The 27,914-nt window shown below is 38.2% G+C and overlaps 1 protein-coding gene and 1 pseudogene across 3 annotated transcripts in view; both read right to left on the bottom strand.

The window, feature by feature from the left end:
- Positions 1–27,779, bottom strand: part of NUMA1 (nuclear mitotic apparatus protein 1) — a 106,231-nt gene extending 78,452 nt beyond the window's left edge. Inside the window, exons 1-2 of one of the 3 annotated variants that reach the window (XM_069064687.1) lie at positions 27,644–27,765; positions 26,951–27,211 (exon numbers count right to left, since the gene is read on the bottom strand). The gene's annotated coding sequence lies outside the window, so the exon portion shown is untranslated. Of the gene's footprint in view, positions 1–22,693; positions 22,820–26,950; positions 27,212–27,643 lie in introns of those variants that run through there. The other 2 variants (XM_069064686.1, XM_069064691.1) reach the window with 2 other exon arrangements.
- On the bottom strand, positions 18,191–22,766 carry LOC138143452 (large ribosomal subunit protein eL34-like; annotated as a pseudogene).
- Positions 27,780–27,914: the final 135 nt, after the last annotated feature.

The following is a 27,914-nucleotide window of genomic DNA, read 5'->3' as shown; positions in this document are numbered from 1 at the left end:
TCTCTACATTTTAAGTTCATTATCTACTTCTGTCAGAAGGTGAATGGTGGGTTTCATCTCCATTCTTTTGAATTTATAGTCTATCATGTGCTGGATCAGGGTTCTAAATAGTCTTTCAAAGTTGTTCTTCCCTAACATGTTATCATTGTATAAACTCTTCTATATTTCTACTCACTTCACTCTGCATCAGTGCATAAAAGTTTTCTGTTTCCTCTGAAATTATCCTTTTCATCATTTTTGTGACACTATAATATTCTCTTACGTTCATATACCACAATGTGTTTGGCCATTCCACTCCCTTAATTTCCATTTTTTGTTACCATGAAAAAAGCTGCTATAAATATTTTGTACACATAAACCCTTTTTCTATTTCTTTAATTTCTTTGGCATATAGATCTAATACTGGTATAAGTGGGCCAAAAAGTATGCATAATTTGGCAATTTTCTAAGCATAATTCCAAGCTGCTTGCTAGAATGGCTACACCAAGTGGTACATTTACCTGTTTTCCCATATTCCCTCTAATGTTTGGCATTTTATTCAATTTGATGTGTATAAGGCTAAAATGTCAAAATTGCTTTAAATTTTCATTTCTTAGTGATTTAGTTTTTTTTAATTTACTTTTAGTTTACAACATTCAGTTCCACAATCCCTTGAGTTCCTCTATTAGTTAATTAGAGAATGTTTGCATTTGATTGTTGATAGCTTGGATTTCTTTCTTTAAAAAAAAAATTGTATCCTTTGACCATGGTGGGGGGGGGGCAGGGAGGGGGAGAGGAGAGGAATGGCTACCTCCTTCATTTTCAACTTAAAGTCAGTATTCAAACCCAGGCTTTCTGTCTCTACTTTGAAGGGTCCGTCCTATCGCTCAAATTTTGCCCCCTTTTTATCAAGGTCACTTACGTCTTTGTTTAATCTTTTACACTAGATACTCTTTAAGGAGAGGGACTCTAAGTGACTAATAAAAGGCCTTATATACATTAGTCAATTCAACACACTTAGCAGACTCTTTTTCTTGGTCACCATTAATAGCTGATTTCCAACCTCTAAAGAACTTTTCAAAGGATGAAAGAGTTTTAGACATTTCTATCCTGCCAAATACCATTATGAACTTAAATATTAAAATACCACTTGACAATAATAATATTCAGGAAAATAGTCATGATCATATCCATGACTGGGAAAATTCTGGATCTCAATTTCTTTTCATGTATAAGTATCACTACAGGTAATACTTATAAAAGCACATATTTCCATGTCTCAGTTATTTACAAGACACTAAAATGTAAGACGGGAAGGCTTGCCAATCACTAAGTTTTTATTAAATGCCTACTGAATTCCTGGCATTGGAGATACAAAGAATACATAAAAATTTTGTATCTCAAGGAACTAATAATCTATTAGGAAAACAAAAACACATAGTAAGTAATTAAAAGAATATAAACTACAAATATAAAGTAACTTTGGGGTCAGAGGAGGGAGCAGAAAAGGTTTCCTGAAGGAAGTGGCATTTGAGCTGATCTTGATGGAAGGTGGGGCTATCTGTGCAATGCCACACAAACAGGAAATAGAATGCCTTGTCTAACAGCTGTTGTTCAATTGTTTCAGTAGTGTCTGACTCTTTGTAAGCCCATCTGGGATTTTCTTGGCAAAAATACTGGAGTGGTTTGCCATTTCCTTCTCCAGCTAATTTTACAAATGAGGAAACTGAGGCAAATAGGGTGAAGTGACTGCCTGGGGTCCCCCACAGCTAGTAAGTATCTGAGACTACATTTGAACTCAGGTGTTCCTGCCTCTAGACTAGACTGGGTGTTCCAATCATTGGGGTGCCTAGCTGTGCATTGCCAAACAGCAAGATCAATTTGGTTGTATGGTAGAACAGGTGAAAGAGTAATAGATAATAAGATTGGAGAGGCAGGTCGGAACTAGGTTGAACAGGCAGGTCAGAACTAGGTTGGAACAGGCTTTAAGTCGGAAGAGATTCTTCTGTCTGAGACTAGAAGGAATAGGGAACTATTGGAGTTTTCTGTGCAGAGCCATGATGTTAGACTTGAGCTTTAGGAATATCTCTTTGGCATCTGCATGAAGTATGGGTTGAAAAGAGGAGACTGAAATCAGAGAAACAGGCAATGATGTGCTGAACTAGGGTGATAGCCAAGGGAAAAAGAAAAAAGGGGGCAGATGTGAAAAATACTGAGAAAGTAAAACTGATCAGATCTGCTGAGTGAGTGAATATAGAAGAATAGTGAAGAGAACTCCAAGATTAGAAAACTGAGCAACTACAAGGCCACCAAGAAAAAGTTGAATATGTTGGGGAAAAATAAGATGCAATGATTTCAAAAAGCCAAATTCTAAAGTCTAGTTCATAAGGCACTGAAAAATGTCAGGAATGAATTCTACTTCCAGCTGTGCCACTAACACGGACCTTCCCTGTGACTTATTGCCTCCATCTGTAAAATGGAAAGGCTATCTCTATAATCCAGAGATAAAAGATTACAAAAAAAAGATGGCGGTACCCTTGGAAATAACAGGGAAGTTTGGAAATGGGATGGCTTATGAGGAAATGATAGTGAGTTCAATTTTGAGCATGTTGAATTTGAGATGCCTGTGGAACATCCAGTTCAAAATGTCCAATTTTGAATGTTTTAAATCACTATTAATTAGAGAAATGCACATTTAAACATCACACCTATCAGATTGGCTAACATGACAAAACAGGAAAATGATAAATGTTGGAGACAATGTGGAAAAATTAGAAAACTAATGCATTGTTGGTGGAGTTGTGAATGATCCAGCCATTCTGGAGAGCAATCTGGAACTATGCCCAAAGGAACTAAACTGTGCATACCCTTTGACCCAGCAATACCACTTCTTAGTCTGTATCCTAAAGAGATCATAAAAATGGGAAAATCCACATGTACAAAAATATTTATAGCAGCTCTTTTTGTGGTGGTAAAGAATTAGAAATTGTGAAGGGATATCCATCAATTGGGGAATGGCTGAACAAGTTGTGATATATAAATGGAAAGGAATGAAATACTATTTTTCCATAAGAAATGAGGAGCAGGTAGACTTCAGAAAAACCTGTAAAGATTTATATGAACTGATGCTGAGTGAAATGAGCAGAACCAGGAGAATACTGTACACAGTAACAGCAACATTGTGTGATGACCAACTTTGAGAGACTTACCTCTTCACAGCAATACAAGGAACTAAGATAATGTCAACATACTCATGATAGAAAATGCTATCCACATCCAGAGAAAGAACTATGGAGTCTGAATGCAGACTGAAGCATACTATTTTTTCTCTTTTTTTTGCTTCTTTCTCATGGTTTTTCCCTTTGGTTCTAATTCTTCTTTACAACATGACTAATGTGCAAATATGTTTAACAAGATGAAGGGGCAAGATAAGCCCCTCTGTGAGGAATAAGATTATACAAACCAAGACCCCAACTCAATATGACCTTTCTATTACCCTGAGCTGTTTGGGAACAGAAGATCCTGAGAACATGAGAGCTGCTCCTCTCCTGGGACCCTGGCCAGGTCCTTGAGAAGAGATATGATAACTGCCCAACTCCGATAACTAGCCATTCCAAGGAAACATCACTCTTGTGGGGATTGGCCTCCCTCCCTGGCCTCACACAAGATACGCTGCTTGCTAAAAACACCTGGCAGTGTGCCTTCTTTGTTCTCAGCACTACTTAAACTGTAAGATTCGGACCCCAAATTGGAATCTCACCCATGGAGGAGATGTCCTGCCTGGGACCCTCCCAAGCGGGACCCTAACGGCTGTACCCGGGATTCCACAGCTTGTGTGGTCAAAGTGTTGGTACTTCCCCACATCGGTGATGATTGTAAATATGGGTATATATACATATATATGTATGTATTAATCATAGTTGCTCTTATTTTATTATTCCTAAGCCTTTACTCTGTTATCTCCAGTTTCCTTCCCATTTGCCTATATTCTAAATAAACTATACTGGATCTTTTGAAGTGCCAAGTGTTCCATTCATGTGAATCCTGAACCTCCTTAATCAGACACATGATATAACCTATATGAGATTACACAGTCTTGGGAAGGGGGAATGGAAGGTAGGAGAGAAAACTTAGAACTCAAAATCTTTTATAAGTGAATGTTGAAAACTAAAAACAAAATTTTTAAAAAGTTTTAATGAGAAAAAAAAAGAAATTTTTTTTTTTAATGTTCAATTTTGAGGGTTCCTAAGAAAATCTGTTATGGTGATGGAGACCTTCAACGTAAGCCTGAGACAATGAGATCCATAGTATGTTGCAAAAGTGGAATAGTTCTAACAGATGCCATGTGTAATTCCTTCTGTGTCTCTGGAAGCTGTATTCATTCTGGAGCCTTTGATAACATGGTACATTTCATGATGATGAAGTTTTGATGAGGAGAGCACTGATTGTAGTTATTTTTTTAATTCCATTTTACACATAACTGTATTCCAGTCATTTTTAGGTGAAAGATTATAGGGGACCCAGGACCTATATGAACACAACTACAAAACACTTTTCACACAAATAAAGTAAGATCTAATTGGAAAATCATCAATTGCTCATGGCTGGGTCAAGCTAATATAATAAAAATGACAATTTTACCTAAATTAAATTACATATTTAGTGCCATACTAATCAATCTACCAAAAAATTACTTTATAGAGCTAGAAAAAACAGTAACAAAATTCATTTAGAAGAACAAAAGGTCCAGAATATCAAGGGAATTAATGAAAAGAAATGCAAGGAAGGTGGCCTAGCCATATCAGATTTTAATCTGTATTATAAAGCAGTAGTCATCAAAATTACTTGGTACTGGCTGAGAAATAGAGTAGTGGATCAATAGAATAGACTGGGCACACAAGACTCAGCAGTCAATGACTATAGTAATTTACTGTTTGATAAACCCAAAGACCCCAGTTTTGGGGATAAGAATTCACTATTTGACAAAAACTTCTGGGAAAACATATGGCAGAAACTGGGCACAGACCATTATCTAACACCGTATACCAATATCAAGTCTAAATGAGTGCATAATCTAAGTACAAAGGCTGATACTGTAAGCAATCTGGAAAACCAAGGAACAGTTTACTTGTCAGATTTATGGAGAAGGGAAGACTTTATGACCAAACAAAAGTTAGAGAGCATTATAAAATGTAAAATGGATAATCTTGATTACATTAAATTGAGAAGTTTCTGTACAACCAAAGCCAATGTAACCAAGATTAAGAAGGAAGAGGGAAATTAGGAAAGAATTTTTACAACTGGTGTCTCTGATAAAGGCCTCATTTCTAAAATATACAGAGAACTGAGTCATATCTATAAGAATACAAGTCATTCCCCAATTGATAAACGGTCAAAGGATATTAACAGGCAATTTTCAGAGGTAGAAATTAAAGATATCTATAAGCATATGAAAAAATGCTCTAAATCAGTATTGATTAGAGAAATACAAATCAAAACAACTCTGAGGTGCCACATCTCATTGGTCTGATTGGCTAAGATGACAAAATAGGAAAATGACAAATGCTAGAGAGGATGTGGAAAAATTGGAACACTAATGCATTGTTGGTGGAGTTGTGAAATGATTCAACCATTCTGAAGACCAATCTGGAACTATGCCCAAAGGACTATAAATAATTGCATACCTTTTGATCCAGTAATACCACTTCTAGGGTTGTATCCAAAAGACATCACCGAAGTGGGAGGAAGACCCATATGTACAAAAATATTTATTGCAGCTCTTTTTGTGGTGGCAAAGAATGGGAAATTGAGGGGATGCCTATCAATTGGGGAATGGCTAAACAAATTGTGGTATATGAATGTAATGGAATACTATTGTGCTATAAGAAATGAGGAGCATCTGGACTTCATTTTACCAGGAGAGACTTAAACTGATGCTGAGTGAGAAGGGCAGAACCAGGATAAATTTGTACATAATTACAGATACAACGTATGTGTGACGACCAACTTTGATAGACTGGACTCTTATCAGCAATGCAAGGTTATAAGACAACTCCAAAAGACTCATGATGGAAGGGAGATGTCTACATTCAAAGAAAGAACTAGAGAGAACAGAGTTTGAATGCAGACTGAAGCAAATTACCTGCTCTCTTTTTTTTTCTTGTTTGGTTTTGTTTCCTCTTTCGCATTGTTCATTCCATCGGTTATAATCCTTCTTTACAACCTGACTAATGTCTAATGTGAAAGTATTTGCAGATCCTATACTTGATTGCATGCTGCCATGGGGGGTAGGGGAGAGGAGAGGGAGAGGGAGAAAATTTGAAACTCAAGGGATCGTGGAGCTGAATCTTGTAAACTAAAAGTAAACAAATTAATAAAGACAAAAAAAAAAGATTATAGGGGGGCAGAGCCAAGATGGGAGGATTAGGGGTAGCCACCCAGCTGATGTCTCCCATCATTCTACTCCAAACAACTTTAAAATAATTCCTCAGATCAAATTCTGGAGTGACAGAGCCAACAAAAAATTGGGGTGAGACATTTTTACAGCCTAAGAAAACTTAAGAGGTCAGCAAGAGAAATCTGTAACAGAAAGGTGGAGGTCTGTCCAAAGCCACACATGTAGTGGCACCCAGAGATGGTAAACAGGTTGGACAACTAGTTAAAAGATTACAGGGCACCCTTCGCTGGCAATGGGTAAAGCTGACACTGACTGACAACTCTACTGACCGTATGCAGCCCTGGCTTGCCGATCTAGGACGAACAGGAAGACTGGTTATCAGTCACAAGGGAAAAGAGGCCTTGGTCACAGTTCCAAGGCAAAGAGAAGTGCTAGTGTGTAAAGTTGCAAGGGATCAAGGGCCCTTCCTGGGTAAAGCTGTCATTGTTCAGTTGTTTCGATCATGTCTGACTCTTCATGACTCCATCTGGGATTTTCTTGGTAAAGATACTAAAGTAGTTTGCCATTTCCTTCTCCAGGTCATATTATAGAAGAGGAAACTGAAGCAAGTGGTGTTCAGTGACTTGTCCAGGGTCACACACTAGTGTCTATGACAAAATTTGAACTCAGGTCTTTCTAACTCCAGGGCTAGCACTCTATCTATTGTGTCACTTAGCTGCCTGCTCTAGATCAGAGAGCAGACTAGGAGAGAAGTGACCATTATCTCTAGAAGGATCACACAACCTTGGAAGCACCAACAGAAGTCCCAGAACTACCTCTGAAAACAGCAGCATGAAAAAGCATGAAAGTTGGGACAATGTTTCCCAGGTGAGCAGAGCCCAACTTTACCATAAAGTTCAAAGTCAAGATATAGACTGGAAGAATGAGCAAACAACAACAACAAAAAATTTTTGACTATAAAAACATACTACTGTGACAAGAAAGACCAATACATAAATTCAGAAGAAGACAACAATGTGAAAACAACTACCAAAAAAGCCTCAAAGAAAAATATCAGTTGGACCCAAGCCCAAGAAGAATTCCTGGAAGAGTTAAAATAAGAAATGAGTAGTCAACCAGAAAATACTTCAAGCAGCCAGAAAGAAACAATTCAAATACTGTGGAGCTACTATTAGGATTACACAAGATTTAGCAACTTCCACATTAAAGAAGTGGAGGGCTTGGAATATGATATACAAGGAACTAGGATTTCAACCAAGAATCACCTACCCAGCAAAAGCAAGTATAACCCTTCAAGGGGAAAAAATGGATATTTAAGGAAATAGACGATTTTTAAAGCATTCCTTATGAAAAAGCCAGAACTAAATAGAAAATCAGACACAAGACTCAAGAGAAGCATAAAAAGGTAAACATGAACGAGTAATCATAAAAGGGCTTAATAAAGTTAAACCATGTACATTCTTATATGGGAAGATGATTTATGTAACTCCTAAGAATGTTATCATTATTAGCACAGTTAAAAGGAGTTTACATAGACAGAGAGTATCACTGGGGCAGCTAAGTGGCATAAGGAACAGAGCACTGGCCCTGGAGTCAAGAGGATTTGAGTTCAAATCCAAGCTCAGACACTTGACACTTACTCAAATTGTCCTACCTTTCCCCCTCAAAAAAAAAAAAAAGACAGAGGGCATGGGTGTGAGTCAATTATGTTGGAATGATCTCTAAAAAAATGAAGGAGTGAGAAAGAAGGTTGCATTAGGAAAAGAGAGGAATGTGGGTAGAATGGGGGAAAATTTCTTACATAAAAAAGATACATAAGGAAGAGTTTTTACAATTGAGGGTAGGGGTGGCATACAATGCTTGAAGTCCACTCACATTGGAACTGGTTCAATAGTTAGTTGTGTATAGAAATATATCTTACCCAACAGGGAAATAGGAAGGGAAGGAGATAAGAGAAATAGAGGATGGATGATAAAAGGAAAGACGATTAGAAATAAAATAAGACATTTGGGGAGGGCTAAGATAAAAAGAGAGAACAGTAGAAAATGGATGGAGGGAAATATACAATAATCATAACCGAATGTAAATGGGATCAGCTCACCTATAAAATGGAAGCAGATAGCAAAATGGATTAGAAACCAGAATCTAACAACATGTGTACAAGAGACACACTTGAAATAAAGATACACACAGTTAAAATAAAAGGCTAGAGCAGAATCTAATATGCTTTAGCTGAACTTAAAAAAAAAGCAGGGGTAGCAATCATGATCTCTGAGCAAAAACAGATTTAATTAAAAGGGATAATGGGGGAAACTACATTATGCTAAAAAAAATGAAGTAATATCAAAAATTTTTGCACCAATGTTCTTTGATAAACACTTTATTTCTCAAAAATATTATGAATATAAAACTGAGTCAAATTTATAAAAATAAGAGTTCCCATTTGATCAATGGTCAAAGGATATAAACAGGCAGTTTTCAGAAGAAGGAATCAAAGCCATCTTACAGTCATACGAAAAAGTGCTCTGAAACACTACTGATTTAGAGAAAGGCAAATTAAAACAACTCTGAGGTGCCACTTCACACCTATCAGAAATGATGAATGCTGGAAGGGATGAGGGGAAAATAGATACACTAAGGAACTGCTGGTATAGTGAACTGGTCCAACAATTCTGGAGAACAATTTGAAACTATGCCCAAAGGGCTATAAAAAACCATCCAGCAATACCACTACTAGGTATGTATCCCAAAAAGATCAAAGAAAAAGAACCTATATGTGTATATAACTGATTTGAAATTAAGTGAGAAGAACAGGAAGACCATTGTGTACAGTAATAGCAATGTTGTAATGATGATCAACTGTGAAAGCCTTGGCTACTCCTATCAATACAATGATCCAAGATAATTCCAAAGGACTCAAGATGAAAAAATGCTCTCCACCTCCAGAGATAGAGAAGTGATGAATTCTGAGTGCAAACTAAAGTATAATTTTCTCACTTTATTTTTCTGGCTTTTGGAGGGAAATAATGGAAATGTTTTTCATTATTTCACATGTATAATTGATATCATATTGCTTTCCTTCTCAGTGGGTAGGGGAGGGAAAGAATTTGAAACTCAAAATTCAAAAAGAAAAGAATAATTTAAAATAATGATTTCTTTTTTAAAAAAAGAAAGATTACACAAAGTAATTTCAATAAAAACTTCAGTCAACTCAAAAATAAAATAAAGTCAATGATCAGATATTGATAACAGAAACCAGGCATCCATAACTGGATTATAGCTACTATACTAGAACCAGCTGTTTATTTCTCAAATCTGTTTTTCTCTTCCAAATGCCCTGCTTTCAATTGTCAACAAGTATGAAAAATAGCACCAATGTACGTAAGTTCTTCAGTTTCTTGCCCAGTACTTCAAAATCCCTAGCAATGCATTCTTGATTCCTTCTAAGAGTATCATCTGTTTCTAGATGAATCATCAAAAGTGGTAATCAAGGAATCACTGAACAAACTTGTATATGAATAACATGGAACATTACTGTGCAGTAAAAAAATTACAAGAGAGGAATTCAAGGAAACATGGGAAGATCTGTATGAAATGATGCGTAGTGAAATAAAAACCACTAGAATGTAAATTCATTGCAAGCAGAGATTATTTCATTCTTTATATGTATATCCCAGCACCTAGCATATGGCAGGCCTATAGTAATCATTTAATAAACACTTGTTGTTGATTGAAGAACCACAGGAGCAAAACAAACAATGACTTCAACAACATAACTGAAAAACTGAAAAGTTCACTAAAAGGAAGCTTGACCCTAACATGCCACTCTCTTCCCCAGACAGAGTGGCAAGAAACTTTTAGGTAGAACAGTGTAGACATCACCAGGTGTTGGTGTTTGTTTTTGTTAGTTATAAGAGACTGAGTGTGGGGGTGGGAGGAGAGACACCACACTGTATTTCCAGAAATGACATGCAAAAACATTTGTCATCATATAAAAGTATCCTTTCTTTTTTAAAGGAAAGAAATGAGAACTATTATGATTAAGTACTCTTAGACTCAGTTTTCCCAAAGGCTGTCTAACCCATTATGTCCTCCCCAAAAAGAAGCTCTGAAAAACCTGGAAACACTTACATGAGCTGATGCAAGGTGAAACATACTGTGTACAAAGTGACATCAATATTGTAAGATGATCAGCTGTGAATGACTTAGCTATTCTCAACAATGACAACTCTGAAGGACTTATGATGAAAAATGCCATCCATCCCCAGAGAAAGAACTGATGGTATCTGAATACAGATTAAAGCATACTTTTTAAACTTTATTTTTCTTGAGGATTTTTTGTCTGTTTTCTTTCACATGACTATTATGGATATATTTTGCATGACTACACATGTATAACCTATATAAAATCACTTGCCTTCTCAATGGGGGAGGAAGGGAGAAAGGAAGAAAATTTAAAAACTCAAAGTTTTAAAAATGAATGTTAAAAATATTTTTACATGTAAACGGGGAAAAATAAAATACTAAACAAAATTTTTTTATTTTTACTTTTTGGAGGGCAACTGGGATTAAGTGACTTGCCCAAGGTCACACGGCTAGTTTTTGAGTTGTGTCTGAGGTCGAATTTGAACTCAGGACCTCCTGACTCCAGGGCCGGTGTTCTATTCACTGCGCCACCTAGCGGCCCCCAAAATTAAAAAAAAAAGGAAGTTCTGAGTTAAACACACCTTGATTCTCTGATATGAGGTGTATACTTTGGCCCTAGACAACCAAGTTACTAGCCAGTTACTATCACTGCAGTCATGGGTGGCCACCATGGTTTAGAATCTACACCTCTAGTCAGGTAATTGCCAATGTTTAAGGCCATAAAAATGCAAAAAAGTCTGTGAAGTATCAGAACCTGTTTAGTCACTCTCTGGACTAAATAATACCCATAAATATCACAGATAAGTAACACACAGGCAGGAGAAGAAAGGTAGTGAAAAGAAAAAGATGCATATGTTGGGAGAAAATAAAGTGCATCAATTATTTCAAAATGTTATATTATAAGTTTTAATTCATGGGGTGATGAAAATGTCAGCAAAAAGGAATTTTACTTTCGGCTCTGCCAGACATGGAACCTCCTTCTGCCTGCCTCACTTTCTCCATCTGTAAAATGGAGATAGGTCATCCTTATCATCAGGAGATAAGGGCTACAGACACTCAAGGTAAAAATCATTCTCAAACACAAAGGTCAAGAAGGGGGGGGGTGGGGGGGGGAACCAAAACATCCAAGGCTGGAAAGAGGAAACTTGATTGAGGAGAAACATGAAATCTAGCGTCCTGGTAAAAACAGACATTGACCAGCCAACCTTGCCCATTCTGAAGAGGGTCAAAATGACACAGATGTACCTGAAGAGATCAATTCAACAGGAGCTTAGAAAGGGACATGCCCAGAGCTGCAACTCAAGAATTTTAATCTGGGTTGGAACTTTTACTATAGCTTGTTTAATTACAGAATCCTTAGACATACAAGAAAAAAATGACATACAGTAAAACAAAGCACAGAGTGCTGGATTTGGAGTCTGAGGACCTCAGTCAAGTCATAAGTCATCTAATTTTCGGGGCCTCATGTACCTCTTCCATAATATAAGATTTTGGTGAAAAATGGCTAAATAAATTGTTGTATAGGAATGTCATGGAATATTATTGCACCATGAAAAATTATAAATAGAAGGATTCAGAAAATCTGTGGAAGATTTGCATGAAGTGATGAAAAGTGAAATGAGCAGAACCAGAAGAACAAATTATTGTGATGACAAAATAATGAAGGAAAACAACTTTGAAAGACTTCAGAATTCTGACCTATGGAAATAACCAATGATGCCTCTAAAGGCACAATAAAAGTTAAAAAAAACAAACAAACAAAAAAACCCTTTTGAACCAAAGAAGCCAATGCTAGGTCCCAAAGACAGAAAGAAAGGTTCCCACATCCAATCTTTTGCTACAGCTTGTGGATTTCACCCTTGCAGCGTTTCTCCAATACACCCAATTCTGTCCTCTGACAATGCCATCACTCTCATGCAGTCCCTTCTTCACCTCATGCCTGGATTATTGCAATCATCTGCTAGCGGGTCTGCCTGCCTCTTCTCTTCCCATTGCAATCTACCCTTCATTCAGCCACTAAAGTACCACATCACCATCATCCCATCCCACCCCTGCCACTCGATAAAGTCCAATGGTTCCCCATCACCTCCATGATCTAATACAAAATGTTCTATTTGGCATTCAAACCCCTTCATAAACTAGCCCTCTCTTACCTTTCCCCAGCTTCTTACATCTTACTCCCCTAACACATCCTCTTAGATTCATTGACATTGGTCTTCTGGCTATTCCTAAAATAAGACACTCCATCTCTCAGCTTTGGGCAGTTTTCTGACTGGAATGCTCTTCCTACTGACTTCCCTGGCTTCTTTTAAGTCCTAATTGAAATCTCATCTTCTACAGGAAGCCTTCTCAATCTCTCTGAATTATAATGCCTTCCCTCTCTTAATCACTCCCTATTTAACTTGTATATAGCTTACTGGCTTACTGTCTCCCCATTAGACTGTAAGTCACTTGAGGGCAGGGGCTATCTTTTGCCTCTTATTTTGTACCCCCAGACCTTACCATAGTGCCTGGCACATAAAAGGTGCCTAATGTTTTTTCATTTGCCAAGTTTATTTACTAATGAATTATTTACTCTCTGGTCATATCTCACCAAATGCCTTTTGCCCTCCTCTCTTCCCAGTGAGAGACCATATCCTGAAGAACTCTATCCTTTCACCTCCAAACGTGAGCACAGGTTCCCCCCCCCCCCCCCCCCCACACACACATCCATCATAACTGCTCATTGCCTCCTGTGGCACTCTGTATAGAGGCAGGCTCTAGCCATGCTTCACTTTACTCTCTTGGCCTTCTCTCCTTACTGCCCTGACTCAGTTTTCTAATCAATACTATCATTGCTACAGGAAAGGCTGAATCAATCTACTCACCTGTATCTCCACTCAACATCCTGTGGCTTTACAAACCCAAATACTCTTCCTGAGGGGCTATGGGAAAACAGGTACTTTAATGTACTGTTGATGGTGATGTAAACTGGTCTACCTATTCTAGAAAGCAATTTGGAAACTATGCTCCAAAAGCTAGATCTATACCTTAAAAAAAAAAATCAAACAAAAAAGACCCAGATACAAAAATAATAATTGCAGAGTGGTTGAACAAGCTATGGAATCTAAAGGTGATGGAATATTATTGTGCTCTAAAAAATTACAAAGTGGATGGTTTCAAAGTAACCTAGGATTATATGAACTGATGCTGAGTGAAATGAGCAGAACCAGGAGAACAATTTATATGACAACGAAAATATTGTGAAGATAGACATCTATGAAAGTCTTAGGAACTCTAATCAATATAAGGACCAATCACAACTTCAAAGGACTCAAGATGAAACACACTAGCTAGAAGGGATGGACTTAGGAGTGCTGATCAAAGCAAATTTCCTTTTCTTTCTTTTTTCCAGTTAATGTGGAAATTTGTTTTGCATAAGTATACATATGGAATGAGCTTAGTTTTTCTTGACTTCTCAATGCGTGAGGGAAGGGTAAAAGGTAGAATTTACTCTTCAAATATAAACTTCTTGAGGACAGGAACTAATTTTTCTATTTATATCCCCCAATGCTTAGCACATAGTAAGCACTTAAATGCTTTTTCATTGATTCATTTAACTTACATTTATCTAGATCTTTACAGTTTACAAAATGCTCTGTGTACATTATCTCATTGAGCCTCCCAATAATTCTTTAATGTCCAATAATAGCCAACAGAACATTTATAGCGTGCTTTAAAATTCACAAAGTGCTTTACACAGGTTATCTTACTTGATTCTCACAACAATCCTGTAAAGAAGGTGCTAATATTTATCCTCATTTTACAGATGAGAAAACCAAGGCACAGAGAGGTTAAATGATTGGCCCAGATTCAGGTTTTCTTGACTCTTAAGTCCTGCTCTATCCACTGTGCCTATGAACTGCTTACAAGTATTACTAGTCTTTATTTTATAGATTAGATGGACGGAGATGAGGATCACACAGAAAGTGGTGGGGATGGCAATCAAATCTAAGCCTTCTGATTCCTGGTCTAGTGCTTTTTCCAGAGTTGTGTGTAATCATACATACTTAGTTTTGAGTGGAAAAAGAAACCCAGTCCCAAGATGCAGCAAAACAAAGCCAATTATTTATGTTCAGCCCCTGGAGTCACATGCTTAGCCCGGCTGTCTAGATAACTACTGTAAATTATTTACAGGCATTTAGGGGAAAATATTTCAACCCCATTAAGTTCTATGGAGTGAGGACCTCGATTTCAAGCAACATGAATTTCCACTCAAATGATGAAGATTGATACAAACATTTTGGAGAGCTATATGGTAAAATGCAATAAAGGTCACAAAATTTAAGCATGATTTTTGGGCTTGATTCCATTGTTAGTATTTTTTTTTCTAAAAATAACATAAAAAGGGAAAGGATCTATTTGTATAAGGACATGAATAGCTCAGCCTTATCTATAATGGTCAAAAAAGAAACTACCTATCTAAAAACTGAAGAATGGTTGAGCAAATGATGATATATTAATGTAATTGAATGTTAGGGTGACAACTGATACAAATGACAAAGTATGGCCAGCAGAACCAAAACTATATGGATATTATAACTATTTTTTAAAAAAAGAAAGAAAACCCAAAGGTAGTAAAATCAAATATGCAAAGTTCCCTGGTATTTATGTTTAAAGTTCTTTATAACCTGGCCCCTTCTTCCAACTTTTCCTGCCTTGTACTACCTTAACTCCCCTCAACATATTACCAAAAAGTGATGCTGACCTATTTGGAGTCCCTACCCTCCAAAGCTTTACTTTTGGCTTCCCCTTTACCTTCCCTTTTTCCACTTCCCTGGTGGCCTCAGCTCAAATCTCTCTCTGCCGGAAGCCTTTGCTGTTACTCCCAAGGGAGGCCAGTCCCTTCCACCCTCATATACTTTGTATATATATGTACCTAGCTATTTACATGTAGACTTTCCCACTACAATGTGAGCTCCACAAAAGCAGGGGCCACGTTTTTTTTTTACCTTTATCAGTATCCCCAGTGCTTACACAGTGCCTCAGGACACAATGATAAGCAACAGACTAGATAAAAGGACCCAGTTCATTTGTAGAGGAAAGCAAAAGTCACTTCTCCAATGTAGTATGTTTGGTTTTTTTAGGACCCGTGATTTCATCTAGTCTTAAAAATACATTATCATGAGTCTTAAGAGACTTAAACTTATATCATGAGTCTTATAGAATTACTTAAACTCATAGAGGTTAGGGTGACTTGCCCAAGGTCACCAACTGGTGTCAAAGGCTGAATCTTAATCAGATCTTCCTAACTCTAACTCACTGCCTCTTTTAAAGTAGTTTCTGATGCTCCATTGTTCACCCTCTGGTCACCTTTCCCCCTCACACCCAAACTAGATTTCTTCCTATGAGATAGTGTTTTATTCATGACCTTGGCAAGCAACTACTTTGAAGCAGGCAAATAGCTCAGATCTCTTGTCTTGTATCACTAGACTTTCACTTGCTGTAGATACTAACCCTAACCTGACACCACAGACAAACATGAAACTAGACCAAGGTTCCTTCATTTGCTGCTTCTCATACTGTCAGGTCAGGTGGGAATCAACGTGACCAGGAAGCAGCTGAACATTTTTGAAATACATGGCTAACTACCAAGAAAGAACCAGGGGCATAATACTTGGGGTGAAGGAAGCCTAATTACAGATTCTAAGTCATTCTCTAATCCTTTTGAAAACTCTAGTTATGAAATTTGGAAGAAGTCTTGCCAACATGAAGTCTTATTTAGTTCAATAAAGGAAGCTTCCAGAGGTCACTACAATCTACTTGCCAAGAATATTGCAGGGGTTGAGGCTGGACTAAATATCCTCTAAGTGACATTTCCAAATCTGAGAATCTTTTTTTTTTTAATTCAAAGTATGTGACTTTCATACAAGCACCACTTCCTTTTCGCCACCAAACAAAAAATTGGGGATGTTAACCAATAATAGCAAGAGAAGCTAATAGCCTAGATATAACCCTGGACTGATACAGAAAAAACTCCTTCTGATTTAGCAAAAGTCCCCCCACTTCTAGGATTTTTCCCCTGTCTCATAACTCTCCATCCTCAACTATTTTGGAGTTAGCAAGTTTTCACAATGGAAAGAAGAAGCATATAGCCATAATAATTACTCCAAAAACTAGGCCTACCCTTCACAAACCCTAAAAGCCAACTTGAACTTAGAAAAAGGGTGAAATGCAGATATTCTGCTCAACTGAAGCCTTTCAGTTATACAGTCAGTGAAGTTAAGTTTTCAAAAAAGACAAGTTTCTTACTACTTGAAGCACTATGCCAATTTTGAACGGTCACTTTAACACACTAACAACGTATGGGCCTACCCCTCTAAAAAAAGACAATAAAGAGGCTTTGTTTATATAACCCTACTTAAACTGAAGAGGGAGGAAGATAGCAAGATCAGAGGGGATGGATTCTTAGCATGGAGCCTAATAACAAGGACTCAAAGCTGAACATCAAACCATCACAAAGCCTATTCATTTTCCTTAGATTCAGCCCACCAAAGTATCTAAATAGCAATTAGTTATTAAAGTAGTAACACTAGTAAAGCACAATCTCAATCCTAAAGAACTGATAATGAAATACACCTCCCAATTCTCAGTGGCAAAGAGGGATGGATAATAATACATGCTTTGTATATATAAACTGTCAGATTATCTTGAATTAGATGTAGGTAAATATTAATTTTTCTTTGTTACAAGGAAAGGCTGGGGGTAGAGGAAAGGGAAATGACTATGGTGTAATAACAATATACAACAATAAAACTTTTTTAAAAATTCAGTGAGCTACACTAAGTTTTAAGAGAAAACTGTGTCACTGATTCCTCTAGCAACTGACCCCTGCTAGTAAGCATTTGCTTCACATATATCTGTGATTATGTCAGGCTTCTTCTATTAACTAACACCACTATACTGGACATTAAAGAAGGGCTTTAAAATAAAGATTAGAAATTAACAGCAGATTAGGGATTCTCTAAATCCCCTAAACAAGTCAGTATTTCATACTGTTCATTTCGATAGGGACCACCTCCCCCACCCCAAAGCCTTCAAACAATAGACTCCTGCCTGCTAGAGAACAGCTTTTCAAAGCACTAGCAAGTCCTATGATTGTTTTTCTGGAGAAAGTCTCCAGAGTCTGCTTATTATATGGCTTCAAATTCAGTCACTTAGCAGCTGAAAGCAGGAGGAGAAAGTATAAGCATTCAAATTACTGGGGTGTCCCACAGAAGGTGGAATTAGTTATCAGTCTTATGTCTTCATGTGTAGGTGGGAGCATGAATATTACAGAAGCAATTCAATATAGCAACAGATCTCAAAATCCCTCCAAAGCTCCAGTTTTTATAATAGGTTATACTTTATGTTCAGGTTAAAACTGTTATTTCCCCATTCATGTGATCCCATACTCTTAAAGGCTATGCCCGCAGCCCTCAAGGTTTTCCCAAGTTGGAAAGGTTCCCCTCCACCAAAGAGCAGCATCTAAACCTGGAGAGACTTGAAGCCAGGCTGGGTGCAAGGTGGTGGTTCTGGAGCCATTGACGTCAATCACAACCTCTCTGCTACTGCAATCTGGAAGGCCTAAATTCAAAGCATTATGGAGGGGATTCTATCTGTGGGGGTATTTACTGATAATGTCCCATATTTTTTTTTTCACATTTTAAGTTTCTTTATTATTCAAAAAACATATCCTTTTTATTTACTTTTTTGACTCTGTGCTTGTGCCTGCAACACCTTCACAACGATTTTCTGCTCCTCAATCAGGAAAGCATGCTTGATCCGGTCATGGACACATCTAGCACACATGGAGCCACCGTAAGCCCTGTTAACATACTTTTTTGTCTTTGACAGCCTCATAAGAACTTTAGGTCTCACTGCACAAACACCTCAAAGTCTTCCTGGGCACACACCACAGGCTAATTTTGGTGCCTTTCCAATTTTCTTGGTATAAAGGTAAACAATTCTGTTACCTGGGGTTCGTGACAGCTGAGTTTTGTTGGAAGATGTATTGTAGGACAGCCTACGGCGGTATATCAGACGCTGAACCATTTTTAATTTCTGTCAAGTCTGTCACCGGAAGAAGGAAGTGTCTAATGTCCCATATAGATTTCTAAAACTTGATTTTATTTGCACAGTGTTGTGCATTGCATATTTTTTATTTGCTCTTATTTTGAAACTAATAGCTCCCAAAATATTCCCAATGGCTCCAAAATAGTTTTATTTGTACCTGTATGAATGCGGCCTCAGATGTATAGGAGGAACTGAATGTAAAGGTCTCATCACTTATGATTACCTATACTTTTGCTCTGGTAATATTAATAAATAGTAATATCTGTTGCTTTAAAAAAAGTACTATGCTGGGCAGCTAGGCAGCCAGTGAAAGAGAAAAAGAGGAGTGGTGGAGAGGCTATGGCATAACAGGCACAGAGGGGCAGCAAGGTGGCTCAGTGAATAGAGTTGGGAGGCCCTGAGTTCAAATGTGACCTCAGACACTTGACATACTATCTGTGTATGACCCTGGGCAAGTCATTTAAACCCAATTGCCCTGCCTACCTATGCTGTAATAGGAAGTGAAGACTCCATAGTATTTCAAAACCTGGATTCAGCACTTTGTAATACAACATTATCTCTTCTAGAAGTAATCAAATTCAAATTAGATTGCAAGGCTATGGTCAGAAGAAAGCAGGCCAGTAATTGGAATGATTTAGTTAGTGTTATGATTTGTTTTTGACAGTCCTTAGAAGGCTGCATAAGTTTTAAACTTAATACAGATTCCATATCTTGCTGTGAGGACATTGTTTCAACAAATCCTACTTCTCAGGGATTACTACAGATATGGCCTTGGTTAAGTCATTTAACCTCCCTTGGCCTCAGTTTCCTCATCTGCAAAATGAGGTACCAAGGCCCTCTAAGGTCCTCCTCAGCACTAGATCTATGATCATGTGAACGGAAGGCCAGAGAGGAGACTCTGGATAGGAGACATCAGTTATAATTTAAATGTAGATGTAACTTTAAGGTTTACCAAGCACTTTCCTCAAAACAACCCTATGGGGATCATGATCATAGACAAAGAAACATGAGGCCTAAAGATTTAGCCAAGGTCCAATACGTGTTTTGTCTGTACATACTTGTTTACATGCTGTCTCCCCCATTAGGTGGTGAGCTCCTTGATGATAAGAGGCCTGTTTTTGCCCTTTTTCGTGAACGGTGGTGGAACCATTGCCTAACATAGAGCCTAGTACACAGTAAGCACTTCATACACATTCTTCGTTTGTTGACTGACTTGGAATCTTATGTTCTCTTTTTCTGAAAGTTGAATCCTGCAAAAAAGTATTATTCTATTAAGGACAAAAACTAATGCTAAGTAAGAGTATTCTTTACAACAGGCTACATCAGGTCTTTGGTTAAAGTACAAATTAAATGTCTGGAAAATGTCTTGCCCTTATACAATGGAAAGGTGAACTGAGTAACTCTTATTTTAAATACCTGAACTGGCAGTTCTGGCAGAGCAGGGGCCCTCAAGTGATCTAGGTATATTCATACATTAAATACCATGTTAACGGCTATCAGTAGAACTTTCTCCCATTCTCATTCTCAATACTCTAATCACATTTATAGCTTTAGTTTATAAAAAAATATATATATACATACATAATATATATACATACACACACATATGTGGAATCACAAATCTATTAACTATAAGAATACACTTCATGAAAAGGACAGGTCATTTTAGACAGAAATCAAAATTACATAATAATGAAAAATTACTAGAACTGCTCTCCTCATTTTAACTTCTCCGACCTAATTTTGTTCTGTTTGAAACTTCTTCCCTGAGCAATGAAGTTACTATAAAAATTTTTATATATACCAAATGTTAGAATTGCAAAGTATGCCGATAATCAATGGATTACGCAAACAGGTTTAACAGCAGACAGTGTGTTAGAATTGGAGTCTGGAAGACCTAAACTCAAATCCTGTTTTAGATACTTAGTAGCTGTGTGACACTGGGAAAGTCATTTTATATCTTTCAGCTTCAGTTTCCTCATCTGTATAATGGGGATAATAATAGTACCTAAATCACAAGGTTGTAGTGAGAATCAAATAAGATTTTTTATATATAAACTATAAATATATATATATACACATACATATATACACACACATATATAGTGCTTTTGAACTCTTAAAGCCACATTTAATTATCATCAAAGCTCCACTGATACTATGCAGCTAGCTAAAGATATTTTTCCATTATTGAGTCATTAAGCACATGAAATCATAAGTTCTCTTAGAACTGAAAAGAAATTTAAAAATATGGAGTGCAGATTATGTAGACACACATACTTGCTCTCTTTTATATACATACATATATACACACGTGTATATACACATACATACACAAATACAACTCCCCCCAAAAGTCATTCCCTAATAGATAAGTGGTCAAAGGGTATGAATAGTTCTCAAAAGAACTACAAAGTATTAATAATCTCATGAAAGAAAGTTCCAAACCATTAATGAAAAAATACAAATCAAACTACCCTAAAGTTTCATACCTTATACCCTGCAAATTGGGGCAAAGATGATAAAAGATGCTCATAGTCAAAAGTTGGAGGAGTTGTGGGAAGAGAGGAACACTGGTGCATTGTTTGTAGAAATGTCAATCAGTAAATCTAATTTGGAATTATGCAAATAAAGTGACTAAAATGTCCACACCTTTTGACCCACTGATTCCATTACTTGGGTCTATAACCCCAAGAAACACTGGTAAGAAAGTTCCCACATATACCAAAATATCTACAACAGCACTTTTAGTGACAGCAAAAAATTGGAACCAAAGTAGATAACTATCAACTGGAAAAGATTTTCCTGAACTGAGAGTGACTTAAGCAGTGCAAAAAACAATATACACAATGACTAAAACAATGTAAATGGAAAGAAACAAATACATACACATACACACACCAACAGAGAATGCTGCAAAATTATAAAGCACAAGTATGTCTCAAAAGAAGATATTTGAGAACATGCTGCCGTGTGCAGAGGTGGGTGGTCCACAAGTGTTGCCTCTTTTTCTTTTTCCTCTTATTTTTTCTTGTCTTTAAAAAAAATACTATTCGTTATATGGGATAGATCTCTGGGAAGGAGGGAGGGAAGGAGGGAGAAAGGAATGTTGAGTAAAACTGATGTTTAAAAAAAAAAGATCAACAGAAACTTTTTTTTTTTTTTAAAAGGTGGTAACAGAGACAGGGAGCCTACCTGAAACTTGTGATCTATAAAAATGAAATGGCTAGTTTCTGCTCTATGGCAGGTCTTCTCCTTACCCTGTCCATACTCCCAAATTTTCACTTTGAGTTTGTTTTATGACTATATCCTTATCTATTCTACTTTCCTTCTTAAGTTGCTCTCTTTTCCCCTTGCTTGTCCCTATCCCCTCCTAATTCCCTTTTTAGTTTAATCAGTTTCTAGATGAGATCTCTATTTGCATTAAGTGTGTATAATTGTGTTCAATCTTCCTTTATCCTGTTCAGAGGAGAATGAGGTTCATGGCATACCATTCCCCCCTCTTCCCCTTCCTCCAAGATTGCTCCCTTGCTTTTCTGAATTCAGATGAAGCATAAGACTTTGCTTCTGCCTCTCATTTTAACTATGTGAATCTTTATGTTTCAAGTGTTTTTCCTTCTTCATCTTATCCACCTTTATTATGTCATAGTGATTTCCTACCCCTTCCTCTTCAGGAAGATCTCACCACTTCTCTCCTCTATAGTGAAAAATGCTTGTTTTGGACCTCTCCCGCAATAACCTGTACCAACTCAACTACTGCTTGCTACTGACATGTGTTTTTAATATTTAACACATACACACACACACACACACACACACACAAATGACTGAAGTAGTAGGGCCAAGGTGCAGTGGAAAATCAAGACATTCTGTTTCCCAAAAATTCAGGTGCTAAACCATACAAAAGTGCCAGGCGTTAGGTCAAGAGACTTCATTCACTTGCCTCCCTGTACACCAGCAAAGATTAAGCAGGTTCATTAATGTAGACTAAAGCTTAGTATGAATAATCCCCAGTTGCCTTACTTAGACACTAACATTAAAAAGGGGCTCAAGTATTTATTAATCCATCCTACTCACTGTCAATCAACTCAACCTTATATATTAAGGCACTGTCATCATCCTCCAGCTGAAGAAGTGAAATGACACAACTCAAGCCTTTTGGTGAACCAGGAGCAACTTGCCACTACTGGACTGCCAAGTCACACTCCCTCTGGAACAACACAGAGAAAGTAGTTACTGCCCAAGTAGGAGACCTAAACATCTCTTATCTATCCACCTTATTTATATGTGTCTACATTTATATTAAGTTATGACTATAAAATAATGAAGCTATTTTTTAACAAAACATAATCTGTAATCCAGATGAGCACCCTGGGAGGCTCTCTCAAATTCCACAGGACCTAACCCAAGGTTGAGTTTGTTTACACACTCACTAAATATATGATGATTGTTTGAGGAAGACCGGTTTTGGGTTTCACTATGGCTATGGACGAAGAGGCCACTGCACCAATGGTCATGATAATAACTATGGGATAGTGGGAAAGTACATAGTCCTTTAATGGCCTTGTTTTAAGGGGCGGTGTAGCAGCAAGCACCCCAAACGTCCTCAGGGTGGCTGTGCATACAGGTTCTTGGATCTGCTTTGTTAAAGGAAAGCAACTCAAAATGGGTTAACAAGCTTACTTTAATCAGTCAGACATATATCTTTTACCTTGTTCAGGGGAAAAGGTCGGCACCCCGAACTTCAAAGTACACAGACAGAATTATCAAGACAGAAACAGATCTAGTAGACAGATTTCAAACTGTCCAACCATTACATCCATACCCAGTCAACATCTGGATTTTTCAAAGGGGGGGGGGGGGCTCTGGACAACGGCTTCCCAGAATCCATATCAAATCACAGAACACTTCTCAAAGTGAGCCCCCAAAACAAAGCTACACATCAGGGCTTATATAGCCTTCTCCTGGCTCAGAGAATGTAACAACCTTCTGGACCCACTGGCCAATCAAGAAGTATCTACTGAAAAACAAGCCTCCCACCCCAGGCTCCAGGTGCACTTTAGCCTAGGGGCAGGGAAGATCTTTAAAATTTACATTCCTATTACAGGCAGCTAGGTGAATGGAGCACTGGAGTCAGGAGGACCTGAGTTCAAATGCAGCCTCAGAGACTTAACACAAAAAAACTAGCCGTGTGACCTTGGGCAAGTCACTTAACCCCAATTGCCCTCCAAAAAGCAAAAAAAAAATTATCTTTACTTAATGGGGCAGCTAGGTGGCGCAGTGAGTAAAGCGCTGGCCCTGGAGTCAGGAGGACACGATTTCGGTTCTGGCCTCAGACACTTAACACTCACACAAAAAAACTAGCTGTGTAACCTTGGGCAAGTTACTTAACCCCAATTGCCCTCCAAAAGGCAAAAAAAAAAAGGCCTTGTTTTAAACACTTAAAGAAAATCTATGACTCTCCCAGGATGCTCTCCTCTTCCCTCTCCTACTTTAAACTCTAGGAAACTCAGGAATAAGGAAACTGGCAGGGTCAATTCATAATCACCCCATTTCCTGAACAATGGCATAGAGGACAAGGAGAGATTTCAACAGTCCCTACTTATAGAGAAGGTAAGAGCATAAACATTTATATAGTAGCACCTACTATGTGCCAGACACTGTGCTAAGCACTTTTAAAAATATTATCTCATATAATCCTCATAAAATCCCTGCAAGGGAGGTGTTATTATTATTCCTATCTTAGAGTTGAAGAAACTGTGACTTGCCCAGGGTCATACAGAGAGTAAACATCTGAGGCTAAATTTGAATTCGGGTCTTCCTGGGTTTTCTATGCCCTCACTTTATCCACTGTGCCACCAGCTGCATAGTAAAGGTACAGCTGTAGCTGCTGCACACTCACAAGACAATGTGCCTGCAATCACATTCCAACCATCCTTACAAAGTTGTACCAGAACCCACAAGCCTAGAGAAAAAAACAGCATACCTGCCAGTCAAATAGACAAATAGAATCAAAATACACAAAACATGCATTCTTTACTTCTCACACACTAACATATATCAGCCTTTTCCCTGATTTGAGGGAAGTAAGATTTTACAAGGCTGAATTTTACTCATTGGGCATTCCCTGCAACAGCTTCAAGAAATCAGCACACTAAAAAAGTCACTGTAAATGGGCCAATCTCAACTCATAACGGACTGTCTAAGGATCTTCCTTTGGCCCTGTATTACTTAACATCTTTTTTTTAATCAATGACATGGAAAAGGCTGAGAAAGCATGTTTATCAAATTTGCATTAGTCAGGAAACTGAAATGGAATGTTAAAACACTGGATGACAAGAGTCAGGATCCAAAAATGTTTTCACAGACAAGAATGATTGGCCAAATCTAATATGATGAAATTTACTTCAATGGTTCTCGTCAGTATTCCTTCTAATAGGGAAATAAATTGCAACCTTATCCATATCTTTTCCCCTTTTGTGTGATTCTTTTCTGTATCTTTCCATAAATCGTAGACTATCTACCCAAAGAAGGACTTAACCATTTTTGGTTAATATTTTAACCAAATATTAATTTGGCTAAATTATTCAGAATAATATTTTATTTATTTATATTTTTAAAAATTGTTTTAAATTTAAAATTTTTTAAAAACATTTAAAGATTTTTTAAAATTTTATTTAAATTACTCAGAATAATATTTTCAAAATACACAAAATAAAATATATAGAATTGCAAAGGAAACCAAATATGTTGAAATATCTTTTAAAAAATAAATCAAGTTCACAAATCACAGGTGAAGCACACCTGTGGGTATTTTAACATTTCATGGATATTAGTATAACTTAAGCTCTCATTATTACTTATATGCCCTCCTTTTATAACTATTCATATCTTATGTGATTTATTTTCTTCCCTTAAAAGAAACTCCATATGTACTTTGACCTGTACTTACTGTGGCTCCCTGTAGAATGTCAACTTCTTAAGGGCAGGGTGTGCCTTTTCTCACTGATTCTCCATCGCACATACCAGCGCAGGGTCCAGAGCAGGCATTTACTAAAGGTCCCACCACTTCTTATACTCTCCTTCCCTCAAAGCCCCCTCCACCATCTACAGGCAGTGTCAGACAAGCCCCAACACCATGGAGACAGAGAAGGAAAGGATCACACCAGTTATCTTTGCCAAGAAAACTCCAAAATGGGGTCCTGAAGAGTCTGACTGCTGAATAACAAAAAATTGTTTCTATCTTCACATCTCTCACACAAGTCCTCTTTTCTCAACTCAGACATTCATTAAGCACCTACTAAGTGCCAGACACTGTTACAGGCTGGGATACAAAAAAGCAAAAGACAGCCGCTGCCCTCAAGGTGCTTACAATCTAACTGACCACAATCATTCTAGTTCAAGCCTTCACCACGTCTTGATTGAACTATTGGTCTCTTACTTCAATCAATCAATCAATAACCATTTAATAAGTACCAGTAGACACTGTGCTAAGCCCTGGGAATACCAAGAGAGGCAAATGGCAGTCTGCCTTCAATAATCTTACAATCTTATGGGGGAGACCACATGCAAATAAATAATGTACAAAGCAAGCTATATACAGGATAAATAGGAAATAATTAATAGAGAGGAAAGGCACTAGAATTAAGAGGGGTTGGGAAAGCCTTCCTATAAAAGATGGGATTTTATGCATAACCTATATGGAACTGCTTGCCTTCTCAGTGGGGGGAAAGGGGAGGAGGGAGAAGGGGAGAGTTTGGAACTCAAGGTTTTGAAAACAAATATTAAAAAATTGTTTTTTACATGTAACTGGGGAAAAATTAAATACTAAATAAATACCCCCCAAAAGGTGGGATTTTAAGGAAGCCAGGGAAGTCTGCAGGTAGAGTGGAGGGAAAGCATTCCGGGCATAGGGGACAGCCAGAGAAAAATGGACTGTCTCCTTTAAGCGTCCAATTCTTCCGTCCCTCCTTTCTCAATGGCTCCTAATTACCTCTAGGATCAAATACAAACTCCCATGTTTATTATTCAAAAATCTTCACAACCCTACTCCAACCTATTTTCCCAGTGCTTAGCACGATGCCTGGGCACATAGTAGGCCCTTAATAAATGTTCACTGACTATCTTATTATACAGTACTGCCCTTCACATACTCTATGGTCAAGCTAAACTAGTCTCCCTGCTTGTCGTTCCTCTCCTGTCACTGTGGCTGGTACATGCTGTCTTTTCAGTAGTGTCCGATTCTTTGTCACCCCATTTTGGGGTTTTCTTGGCAGAGATACTGTGCTCATTTTACAGATGCGAAAACTGAGACAAACAGGTTAAGTGACTTGCCCTGGGTCACACAGCCAGTAGAGGTCTGAGGACTGCTTTGAATTCATGAAGATGACTGTTCCAGACTCCAGGCCCGGTGCTCTATCCACTTCCGCCACCTACTTGCCCGTACCTGGCACATAGTAGGCGCTTAATAAATGCTTGTTGACTTGATCTAGATCCTCCAAGCCTGGAATGCTCCCCTTCCTCCCTTCCACCTCGAAGAATTCTTAGCCTTTAAAGCTCAGATGCCCTTCCGCAGAAAATGAATCTATGTTTATTCTGAAAAAGAAACTCCTTATGTACTTTGACCTGCACTTGCAGTGGCTCCCTGTAAAATGGCAGCTTCTAAAGCGCAGGGTGTGCCTTTTTCCACAGTCTCTATCGCCCATACCAGAGCAGGGCACACAGCAGACACTTACTAAATGTCCCACCCCTTCTTAGATCCTCCTTCCCTCAAAGCCCCCTCCCCCATCTAGGGGCGGCGTCCACAAGCCCCAACACCTAGGAGCTGTCACTGCAGCTCTCCCTTCGGCTCCTTTCCCCCTCGCCGTCTCCTCCCATCTCGTGGTCTTTTCTCCCTACCCGCCCCTCCCCCTGTTCGCCGCTCTTCTGGAGACCCCTCACGTCTTCCTTCCCCGCTTCCGCGACACCTCCCTTCTATTTCCTCACTCCGACACTAGGGTGCATCCTAGACTTCCCCAGTGGCCTTACCTGGCGGCGCACGCGCGCGTCCCTCCTACGGGCTTGAGCTCCCAGGACCGGCGGAGGGTCCTGCTTTCAAGCCTCACAGCGTTCGCCACTACCCGCCCCCCATTCCCTCGTAGCTGCTGGCGCGGCAGACATCAGCACCTCCACTACCACCACCACCGCTGCCACCGCCCAGATTCAGTTTGAACTGAAGCGCCGCCCCCTCGCGCTGAGTCCTCATTGGTCAAACCAAGGAAACATTGTGGTGCACATGCGCACTCTCGCAGCCATTGGC

The sequence above is a fragment of the Petaurus breviceps genome, unplaced genomic scaffold, assembly GCF_028583685.1.
Source record: "Petaurus breviceps papuanus isolate PSGF00001 unplaced genomic scaffold, PetGlider_PUasm1.0 90639, whole genome shotgun sequence".
Lineage (NCBI taxonomy): Eukaryota > Metazoa > Chordata > Mammalia > Diprotodontia > Petauridae > Petaurus > Petaurus breviceps.
This window is presented reverse-complemented; position numbering and strand designations above follow the sequence as displayed.